Genomic DNA, 12,349 nt, shown 5'->3' with positions numbered 1-12,349 from the left:
TCACCAGATGTCTCTAATTGCTCTGCTTGCTGGCTGCTTTCTTCCTCCTCCTCCTCCTCAACATGTGGCAGATGTTGTTGCAAACACATGTTATGAAGAAAGCAGCAGCAGAACACAATTTGACACAAAAACAAAAAAAAAATTTGAACCGTTCACCTGTGTGGCGCAATGCTTCCCATCCACTATAAACACCAAAGTAAAAATCACCAGTTTTTTACAGAAACAAAGTACAATGGAAAATATGGGGTGGTGCCTATCTGTGTACAGGGCGCATATAACACTTATTATATAAAATACATCCCTTCTTTGATGAGGAATATAATTATCCTTCGTATGGAGACTCGAGATCTTCTCTGATATGTAATTTCTCCTCTCGAAGTATCATACAATGGTTCCAATGTTCATAAAAGACAAAAAGGAAAGGAACAAATGTGTAGAGCAATTTCACACCACTTTTGGATATCTTCACAACTCAGGAAAACAAAAGGGCGTACCCCACTCACACAGAAACAAGTGAGTGGAATCCCATAAAGGTATCTTTGATAACTGAATATTCTTATGATGTTAAAATTGCAAATCTCAAGGGCGTACCCAGAACTCACACTGGAGATACGATGTTAAAACACATAAAGGTATCTTTAAAATCTGTCGGATACGTACCCCAACTTACACAATTTGTAGTTGAGATGAACACATAAAGGTATCTTTTATTTTCTATAATCAATGTTATGCGTACCACAACTCACTGGATATATGGATGTCAACTCCTATCATGGTATCTTTTGTCCAGGATCACATAAAGTCTTGCAGGAAGTTTATTCCATACAGGATACACAGGACAAAAAATGAAAGATCCTCTTTGTATAGTTAAAAAAGGGGGAATTTATTTCCAAAAAATTCCAAAGTGCATCAAAAGTGCTTTACAGAACTATCTTGATAAAGGTCCTGCTAAAGACCGAAACGCGTTGAACATACAGTACTGTGAGTAGCCTTGGACGATCAAAGTTGGATTCATTTTTATTGGAATTTTGCTGTTTTTTTATTTTTTATTTTTTTGTTCATTTTATATTCTGTAAAGCACTTTTGATGCACATTGGAATTTTTGTCTTTTATGAACATTGGAACATTGGAACCATGATACTTCGAGAGGAGAAATTACATATCAGAGAATATCTCGAGTCTCCATACGAAGGATAATTATATTCCTCATCAAAAAAGGGATGTATTTTATGTAATAAGTGTTATATGCGCCCTGTACACAGATAGGCACCACCCCATATTTTCCAGAACACATTTTGAGTCACCTTGGAGGGACTATACAACAAAAGGCCACCAGACTTATCCAGACACCGAAACCTAGATTTCAGCACACCAAAACATCTTTCTATCACATTCCGCGTGGACTTATGTGCATGATTGTAATTGTGTTCAGCAGGGGTATCAGGTCGGGACAATGGAGTTAGAAGCCAAGAGAAACAGCCATATCCTCCATCACCTAAAAGACAGATATAGTAACGTGATTCATGTTAAGATACTGCAACAAATAAGTAACACACTGTGGGGCAGATGTATTAACCTGTAGAAGGCATAAGGAAGTGAAAAACCAGTGATATGTGCAAGGTAATAAAGGCAGAAGACAATCTGTTCCTAAATGTTCATTTACATATTGGAGCTGATTGGCTGGTGCCTTTATCACCTTGCACAGATCACTGGTTTCTCACTTCTTTATGCCTTCTACAGGTTCATACATCTGCACCTGTATTTGGACAAAGTATACGCAGGCCTACACATATCAAATTACATACCCAGCAGCCATCCATCAGGCATTTGTCTGTCCTCAAACTTATCAAAGAGGGATGACTGACTGAGGATGAAGGAGTCATGGCAGCCCCCAGGGTAACCAGCAACAACACTCATTATTTTGAGATTTGCATCACAAACCACCTGCACATTTGTGGAGTGTTCAAAATGGCGGTTGTATATATGTGCTGCCTGCCCCTAGGTGGTCTCAGCTGAATGTGTGTGCAATCTATGGCTCCAAGCACATTAGGCATGCCAGCCAGCTCATAGAAATCTACCCTGACGGCATGCCACTGAGACTCCTGGGTAGGGAAGCAGATTGAGGCCTCGATGTGGGGCTGCAAAACAGCCAACACCTGTGTGTATATTTTAAAGAACAATAAACATGAGATTTTAGGACAGAACTGGCCACCGAGAAATTAAAACAAACACAAAACAGAAGAGGTAGTTAGGTATACATCTCCTGTGTTAAGATTCTGGAAAATGAGGGCTGTGAGATTCCTATGACATCCCCAGACACAGCCTGAAAGCTGCCAGTAGCCATAAAGTGCAACACAGCCAGGAGTTTGTGCAGGCCTAAGACAGAGCGAGAGCGTGCTGTCTCAGGGTCTAGGCCCAGTTTGACAAGGTCATACAGACGGGAAATGTTGTTACGATTTAGACGGAAGATCTGTATGACCTTATCATCGGACAATGCGTTCAAGTTTAAACGCCCCCTAAAAAAACGAGGCCTGCGCAGCCTCCGTGGAACCTGTACAACCTGCTGACCATGTTCAGTTTCTTGGTCCTGGTTACTTACAGGCTGATGTCTGAGTCTGAGGAATCCCACAGCACACAAAAGATCACTGGCCCACAGTCCTGCTGCCATTTCTGAGTGTAGGTGTATTGAAATGGGCCTAACATCCTTATATAGGCATCCTAATTCAGGTGTGAGTGATTTTTTATTTGCAACACATGTAAACACGACTGAAAAAAGCAGGTCTATTTTTTTGCCGCTTTTTTAACGAATCACAAAAAAATACGACCGCATTTGAGCACTCAGAGACTAACACCCAAATACGAATGAATAGTGAATTCCCGTATTCTATGTAATAACAGCCGCGTTTGACCAATGGTCTATTCATTCGTATTTGTGAACGTTGTCATTCAAACCATTATGAATAGTCCAAACACTGCCGAGATTTGTGCTTAGTGAATTACCGGATTGGGACTTAGAAAAAAAAACACAAATCGGACAAACTCGGATTCTTAGTAAATACTGGCCCAGGTGTCAAGCCATCTGTTGCCTCTGTCAATCTGTAATACTGTAAGTAGGGTTAAGGATGTTAACCACCTAAGAATATCCTCCCTTATACGTTACCTGCTGCGCATTCATCAGAAGTCAGTGTCAAGTTGTAAAACTTTGAGTAAGAGCGTAAGCAGTCCACTGACACCTAAATCCCTTCTTCCTCCTGTACCCAAGCTCCTGCAAGCCACACCACCAACTCCCTCAACGTCAACTTCCTCCTCAGTCAGGAACGTCAGTAGTCCTGCAGGCCATGTCACTGTCAAGACTGAGGAGTCCTCTCCTAACCGGGATTTCTCCATAGGATCCTTGAGTGGTATGCCTGCTGTTACTGCCGCTGCTGTTGTTGCTACTGGGAGTGGATTGTCATCCCAGAGGGGAAGTCGGAAGACCACTTGTACTACTTCCAGTAAGCAATTGACTGTCCAACAGTCCTTTGTGAGGAAGATGAAATATGACAGCAGTCATCCTTTTGCAAAGCGGATAACTGAGGCCTTGACAGCTATGTTGGTGTTAGACGTGTGCCCGGTATCCGCCATTAGTTTAGTGTGGCTTAGAAAATTAGAAAAATACTGTGTCACTGGTATCAAATCCCATCTAGGTTCCACTTCTCTAGGCAGGCGATACAGAGAATGCACACAGACGTCAGAAAAAGAGTCGCCAGTGTCCTACAAAATGCGGTTGTATCCAGTGTCCACTTAACCACGGACATGTGGACAAGGGGAACAGGGCAGACTAAGGACTATATGACTGTAACAGCCCACTGGGTAGATGTATGGCCTCCCGCAGCAACAACAGCAGTGGCACCAGTAGCAGCATCTCGCAAACGCCGACTTGTTCCTGGGCAGGCTACGCTATGTATCACCGCTTTCCATAAGAGGCACACAGCTGACAACCTCTTCTGGAAACTGAGGAACATCATTGCAGATTGGCTTACCCCAATTGGACTCTCCTGGGGATTTGTGATATCGGACAACGCCACCAATATTGTGCGTGCCTTACATCTGGGCAAATTCCAGCACGTACCATGTTTTGCACATACAATTAATTTGGTGGTGCAGAATTTTTTTAAAATGACAAGGGTGTGCAGGAGATGTTGTCGGTGGCCCGAAAAATTGCGGGCCACTTTTGGCATTCAGCCACCGCGTGCCGAAGACTGGAGTGCCAGCAAAAACGCCTGAACCTGCCCTGCCATCAACTGAAGCAAGAGGTAGTAACGAGGTGGAATTCAACACTCTATATGCTTCAGGGGATGGAGGAGCAGCAAAAGGCCATTCAAGCCTATACATCCACCTATGATATAGGCAAAGGAGGGGTAATGCACCTGACTCAAGCGCAGTGGAGAATGATTTCCGTCTTGTGTAAGGTTTTCCAACACTATGAATTTGCCACACATGAAGTCAGTTCAGACACAGCCAGCTTGAGTCATGTCCAGTGCCGGCGGAACCCGCTCAGCAAAGGGATGCAAAGCAGGGAGGCGCGAGGCAGGAGAGGCGCTCTCCCTGCTCTGCATCCCTGTGCTGTGCATTGTTCTGTCGGCTGCCACTGCGCCTGTCACACTGTGCCGTGGCAGCATGAGGAGCGGCTCCTCTAATCAACCCGTGCTGCTGATCATTGTATCAGTGCAGTGGCGCTAGCGGGAGGAGAGGGGGAGCTGGAAGGGTCGGACGTAACTAGTGATGGCTCCGGGAGCAGACAGCTTCTGTTACTGCAGACTGCAGTACTGCCAGGAGCCACTAGATGCGCCCATCTCCACCTGCCTTAAGGAACATTAGATAGAGAGACAACCCAGAACCCTGCTGTGAGTATGTGAGGAACTTTAACCGGGTGAGTTTGTTTCTGTGTGATTATCTATCTTACCCTATCTATCTATCTATCTATCTATCTATCTATCTATCATCTATCTATCTGTCTGTATGTCTGTCTGTCTATCTCTTTACAGTTTCTATTTATCTACTGTATCTATCTATCTATCTATCTATCTATCTATCTATCTATCTGTCTGTCTGTCTGTCTGTCTGTCTGTCTGTCTATATCAAGCAATCTCTATATATGTGGGATTGGATAATATACTGTATGTGTGTGTGTGTATATACTGTATATATATATATATATATATATATATATTTATTCCATAGAGCGGGCGGCACTCAGAGACTGAACATTGGTGAACGCAAAAAACCCTGCAGTGTGTGTTTAATCAAATGGTGACATTTCGGGGACTTGTCAACTTATTCAGACAAAAATATAGTGCAAAGTGTGGTAATAAATGCAAGAGGTAATGAGCAATAACTTACCCCCCTCCTGTTCCTCCCCAAGTATGGTCCGTGATGCCGCCAGCTTGTATTTATTGTCACACTTTGTACTGTATTTTTGTCTGAAGAAGGCAAGTTCCCGAAACGTCACCATTTAATTAAACACACACTGCAGGGTTTTTTGCTTTCACCAATGTCCAGTCTCTGAGTGCCGCCCGATCATGGACTGCATGTGTGTGGGAGCCATCGCCCACTAGGAGGGCACCAGAGCTAGTAATATATATATATATATATATATATATATATAAAATTGTTTTTTTTGTATGTCCGGCACTCCAATTTGTGTACAAAAGTATTTGCCCGGTGCCCTCCAGTGTAAATATTGAGTAGGTTGCAATGGCGGCACTCAGAAATGTGCTATAAATTGCTTCTAAATTTTGGTTTTATTAAAAAATCATTGTCAGGAATTGTGACTTTTTTTTATTAAAACCGAAACTTAGAAGCAATTTATAGCACGTTTCGTGCATGACCATGAGTGCCACCACCATTGCAACCTACTATATTGGTACTGTTGTGTGGCCACACTCCACCAGTTTTTTGCGCCTTCGGCGCGCACTGTCACTTTGTTATGTATGGGAGGGAGGACGCAAATTTATAGTTTGCAGGAGGGCGCCAAACACCCTTGCACCGGCCCTGGTCAGGTCATTCCCCTCATCAGGCTTTTGCAGAAGCAGCTGGAGAAATTGAAAGAGGAGCTAAGACGAAGCGATTCTGCAAAGTATGTGGGACTTGTGGATGGAGCCCTTCATTCGCTTTGCAGGAATCAAGGATGGTCAATCTGTTGAAATCAGAGCACTACATTTTGGCCACCATGCTCGATCCTAGGTTTAAAGCCTACGTTGTATCTCTCTTTCCAGCAGACACAAGTGTGCAGAGGTGCAAATGAAAGGAAAAGGATAAGATTAACTAGCCCACCCGCTGGTGGTGATGCAGGGCAGTCAGGAGCGAAAGCTGACATCTGGTCTGGACTGAAGGACCTGACAACGATTGCTGACATGTCTACTGTCACTGCATATGATTCTGTCACCATTGAAAGAATGGTGGAGGATTATATGAGTAACAGCATCCAAGTAGGCATGTCAGACAGTCCGTATGTATACTGGCAGGAAAAAGAGGCAATTTGGATGCCCTTGCACAAACCTGGCTTTATTTTACCTAAGTTGCCCCGCCTCCAGTGTGTACTCCGAAATAGTGTTAAGTGCAGCCGGTAACCTTGTCAGCAATCGGCGTAGGAGGTTACTTCTACTAAATGTGGAGAAGATGATGTTCATCAAAATTAATTAATGATTCCTCCGGGAAGACCTTTACCAGCAATTGCCTCCAGAAAGTACACAGGGACCTGTGATGGTGGATTCCAGTGGGGATGAATTAATACTCTGTGAGAAGGAGGATGTACACAGTGAAAGGGGTGAGGAATCGGAGGATGAGGTCGACATCTTGCCTCTGTAGAGCCAGTTTGTGCAAGGAGAGATTGATTGCTTCTTTTTTGGTGGGGGCCCAAACAAACCAGTCATTTCAGCCACAGTCGTGTGGCAGACCCTGTCGCTGAAATGATTGGTTTGTTAAAGTGTGCATGTCCTGTTTATACAACAAAAGGGTGGGTGGGAGGGCCCAAGGACAATTCCATCTTGCACCTCTTTTTCTTCTTTGCATCATGTGCTGTTTGGGGACTAGTTTTTTTAAGTGCCATCCTGTCTGTAACTGAAGTGCCACTCCTAGATGGGCCAGGTATTTGTGCCGCACACTTGTGTCGCTTGGCTTAGTCATCCAGCTACCTAATTGCACCTCTTTTTCTTCTTTGCATCATGTGCTGTTTGGGGCCTATTTTTTGAATCTGCCATTCTGTCTGCCACTGCAGTGCCACTCCTAGATGGGCCAGGTGTTTGTGCCGCACACTTGTGTCGCTTAGCTTAGTCATACAGCCACCTCGGTGCAACATTTTGGCCTAAAAACAATTTTGTGAGGTGTTCAGTGTTCAGAATAGACTGGATGTGAGTGGAAATGAATGTTATTGAGGTTAATAATACCGTAGGATCAAAATTACCCCCAAATTCTGTGATTTTAGCTGTTTTTATGTTTTTTTTTCATAAATCATCCAGATCCAAAACCAAAACCAAAACACGAAAGGGTGGTTTTGGCAATTAGAACCAAAACCAAAATACAAAACATGAAAAGTGCCAGCTGCACATCTCTAAAATAAACCTCTACTAAATTGAGGCTCTGCCAAAAGAAAAATATTAATAAGGAATAGAAATTTCCTCTTGGACAATTTTCAAGCTAATCGAAGAAACATAAAGACACAGCAGGATCAGCGAAAATAATAAATGGGGGATGATGGTAGGGGGGTGTTAGGGGGGAGGGAGGTGTTGGGGTCAGACAGGTGAACTCGACTGGAGGTGAAACTTAAAAACCTGCTGAAGGCCTTTTAATTAGAATCCAAAAAACCTAAATGATATTAATAAGCCAAATTCAGTCTGTCAGTCCAGGTAAAAAATTGTCAAAGAACTCCAGACTCCCACTGCCAACTGTGACGAGTAGCTAGCCATCTGAGTAGGGAGGACAGGGGAGACAAAACAAGACCACAATGACGTAAAACACCACTGAACAACCGAACTGTTTATATTAAACAACAACTCACCTACTCAACAATCGGCCGAATTTAACACTTGTAACTAGCCGGCTTCCATCAGCCCAAAGCCTTAATTTTGGCCACCGAAAACCCTGCTGATGTTGCAGAAGTGGCAGCCCCGATTCTATACAAATGCGATCCGAAGTCACGAGGGGAAAGGCCTAAACTGGACAGGCAGTGCTGCATCGTCCAATTAAATTGGTACCTTGTCAAAGGCAAACCATCTTAATGCAGAAGCCAGGAACCCTCTAACAAGGGCCTCACCTCCACATAACGATTAGCCAATGTCACCGGACAGCATCTCCTATCAACCGGTGGCACCAAAGTGATCCATCGCCCCTTACCCAACTGATCGTTTTAGAGCGACATAACCTGCACAGCAAAGACCCATCCCCCATGATAACATCAGAATGCAGCATAATGGAATCTGTCCATTTGAAAGCTGCGACCAACTCAGACACCCTAAATGCCCCATGAAATGTCATGGAGCAAACCAATTCGAATAAGAGTGTTTAAAAGCTCGAAAATGCCACTTCTGCAACCGCCCCAATGATTGAAGGAAGAAGGGATGCATTAACATGACGTTTCCTATCAGGCGGAACTGGCACCGAGCGCGCCCATCCCTTCAGGTTCTTCACTAAAAGGAAACACTTCATAAAATTTGGAAAAACCCTTTAACTTTGCAAAAAAGGATATCCCAGTGCTATACCAAGATACTACTGCTCTTGATCTACCCATTACAAAGAGTTGCCAGACAAAAGAAAGAATCAACCATTGACCGCTCTTACGTCTAGGCCCTTGGTTACGGGAAAAATCTTCCCACTCCTTCTAGGCCTAATAGTTTGCCTTGAGAGTGGCTGGAGAAAGAGATAGCTCAGCTAGCACTTGATAACTGCCAAACATAAGAAGGGCAGGGCAGACCAACTGCATCAGCCTCTGGGGCTAATAATCGGAATCTATCCCATTGCCCTCTTGATAAAGCGTTGGAAATATTGTTATCGACCCCGGGAACATGCTGAGCTCGAAACAAAACATTGCACTGCATGCAAGTCAGCACCGGCTGTGCCAACACCTGCAGCACCCACAATGCCTTGGCTCTTTGATTATTGACAGCATGCATGACTTCCAAATTATCGCATTGGAATAGAATAGTGCGATTGCTAAGCTGATCGCCCCAGACCTCCAAGGCAACCATGATGGAAAAAAGCTCCAGTAATAAGAGGACAGTGGTCAGACCCTTCCTTGACCAAACCTCATGCAAGGTGCAACGCACCAAGAACCGCGCATGTAACATCCGAATCCTGACGAACCCGCCGCATTTGTGAATAGCAGCAACTCGATGCTGTCAAAGTACAGGGCCATCCAGATCTGAAAACCATTAAAATAAGCTAAAAACAAAACCCAAACTGAAAGGTCTCTCTTAATTTCGGAAGATAAGCGGACAAAATTATGAAACCTGGAAACCCCGGCAGTGGACCGCTCCAACTTACGGCAAAAAAAACTCTGCCCATGGGAATAACCCTACAGGCAAAGTTCAGAAAACCCAAAAGAGATTGGGCCTGCCGCAGGGTTACCTTATGCCGTGCTCAACACTGCGCAATAGTCTCCCTCAGCTTCCCGACCTTGTCCTGTGGAAGTCAGTAAGCACCCGCAACGGTATCAATCTCGATACCAAGGGATGACAAACAAGAGAGAGGCCCCTCCATTTTGTCCTCAGCCACAGGTACCCCAAAATACCTAAACATCACTCACAATGAAAACAACATTTTACTACAACTAAATGAATCTGCAGGCCCCACACACAGGAAGTTTTCAAGATAGTGTGCTATCCCACGACCGCCGCAAGAAAACTCCACACACCAATGTAAAAAGGTATTAAACCTTTCAAAAAACATGCATGAAATGGAACACCCGATAGGCAAGCACTTGTCTATGAAGTACTCCTCACCGATGCAGAAACCCATGAATATGAATGACTCCGAGTGTAAGGAACGCAAACAGAAGGCTGATTCAACATCAATCTTAGCCATGAGAGCCCCGGGGCCACATCCCCACACCATACAGAGAGCATCATCAAAAGACTGATAAACCACCAAACAATACTCATAGCATCATTAACAGATGACCCCGATGGATAAGACAAATGCTGAATGAGCCAGAATTTCCCTGGAGCCTTCTTGGGCACCACCCCAACTGGGTAAATTATTAAGTTCCCCAATGGCTGCTGTGCACAGGGGCCCGCCATCCTTCCTAGCAGCACCTCCATCTCGACCTTTGCCCGAAGAACCTCAGGAAAAGCTTGAGCCGATTGCAGGTTCCTGGGAGCCCGAACAACAACATCGTCCTCAACTGGCAACCGAAAACCAAACTTAAAACTGCAAAAGGGAAAATCAGCGTCTTCCCTATTTGGACACCACCCCAACCATTTTGATATAGCCTCCAAATGTATTGGGGAGGGAGCCCTAGTTAGTGGCAGCTGCCTTACTACCTGCGCCACTGGCTGTCTTAGATCCTTATCACTCAGATCGAAAACAATTGGATGCGGGGTGGAAACCATTGCAGCGCATGCAGAGGTGTTGAAAATTATACCGCTGACCAAGGGGGCATGCAGAGTTATTGAATGCAAAGCTTTTTCCTTTCTACGGCACTTGCAACGCTAATCGGCCAGATCCTTAAAGTGCCCTGCAGAAGAAGCCTCAGAACCAGCATGCGCAGAACTAGCCCCAGTGTGCTGAACGTCTGACCCTCCCCGAGGAGCCTGCTTCACATCCTGATGCGACCGTGTTACGTCCAGCCACACCTCTACATCCTTGCACCCAAAGTCGATGACGTACAAGCAATCATGTTTTCGCTTGAACTGCTCATCATAAACCCTCCACACAGTGTCCTTTGACTTACGCTGCATGTCATGAACCAGGTGTATGTACCTGATCACGTTGATATGCTTCTACAGACAATCTTCTAAATAACAGGCTGCGAACATGCAATACACAGCCAACCAATTGTCGTAGGATCGGAAGGCTGCAACACCTATGCCGCCCTTCGTCTTTGCTGCCTTAAACTCTTTCTTAGTGTCATCTGTCAGCGTAAAAGCATCAACATACTCCCCTTGTTGAATTTTCTTTCTACAGCTCTTGTGCAGCCCTCGCAACACAGCTGTGTAATTGCAATGAACAACGCCAGGCAAATTACGATGCCTTCTGGCCCTTCGCCTACTACTAGCAACCCGACTTCTCTTACCCCACCTATCATGCCAACGAGCCTCAAACCGCGCATATTTATAAGGTCTCTTCCTTGCATTTGCCATGCTACTACCTGCAGATTATACAGAAGAGGATGAAGATAAAGAGGAAGACCTACTCCTGGATGAAGAGGAAGATGAACTCACAACCCTCACATCTGATTTCTCCTCCGTCTCACCTGAGATCCCGGGCTCAGATGATGATGCTTCCACCGCAACAGGCACTTCAGCGAGGTCTTCTTCTGCCGCAGAATCTGAAAAAGAGGGTAGAGTCGCCGCCGGAGCCCCACTGGCAGGAAACAAAAACAAAGACGCCCCTGTGGGATCCCTAGCACCTCCTGCTGGTGCCCTGCCTCCTAATAATGCTGTGGCTGACTCTAAATCACGGCAAGCCTGCAAAAACTGCACATGGCGGGTCTGGAAGTACTAGGGAGAGTGACCCGGTCCACTGCTACAGGCAACGCTGTTCCACTGAACGGGGACAAAGCTGTCATAAAAGGGGCAAAAGCAGAGGCCATAGCAAACACCGCAGATGCAACAGCAGAGTGGTCAAAAACATCAGATAGAGCTACTCCAGCCCCTACATTCACATCCCCGCACACAGGCACCCACAACAGCTCCGCCAGCAGTCCCAGTACTCGGACGCTGTGAACTCCGGTCAGCGGGGGCTGTACAACCAGGACCCACTGAGCCAGATACTGTATAGGGGTCCGTGGCAACCGATGAGGATGCCATGGCAGCCAGAAGGAATCAGCTACACTAGACCGTGCACTTAAAGGTTCCCAAAGTAGTAGAGGACTAGGATAGAAATCACAGGGAGCCCTAATTACTGCTGTCCTTGTTCAAGCAGAGCACTGGGTTAAAAAAAGCATTACAATTACACTTACTAAAAGCACTGGGGCAGCACTTACCCAGCCGAAGATTGAATCAAAAGAAGCTGACCCAGCCCCCTTACCAAACTCAAAATACTACTAACCACCCCCACCCTCTACCACCATAGGACAAAAAACCCAACCCATAAGGTCTCCCACGGGCCCGCCCCCAGCCTATGAGGTTTAACCCACTCCATTCCTATTCTG

This window comes from Pseudophryne corroboree, chromosome 7 (assembly GCF_028390025.1).
Source record: "Pseudophryne corroboree isolate aPseCor3 chromosome 7, aPseCor3.hap2, whole genome shotgun sequence".
Lineage (NCBI taxonomy): Eukaryota > Metazoa > Chordata > Amphibia > Anura > Myobatrachidae > Pseudophryne > Pseudophryne corroboree.
This window is presented reverse-complemented; position numbering follows the sequence as displayed.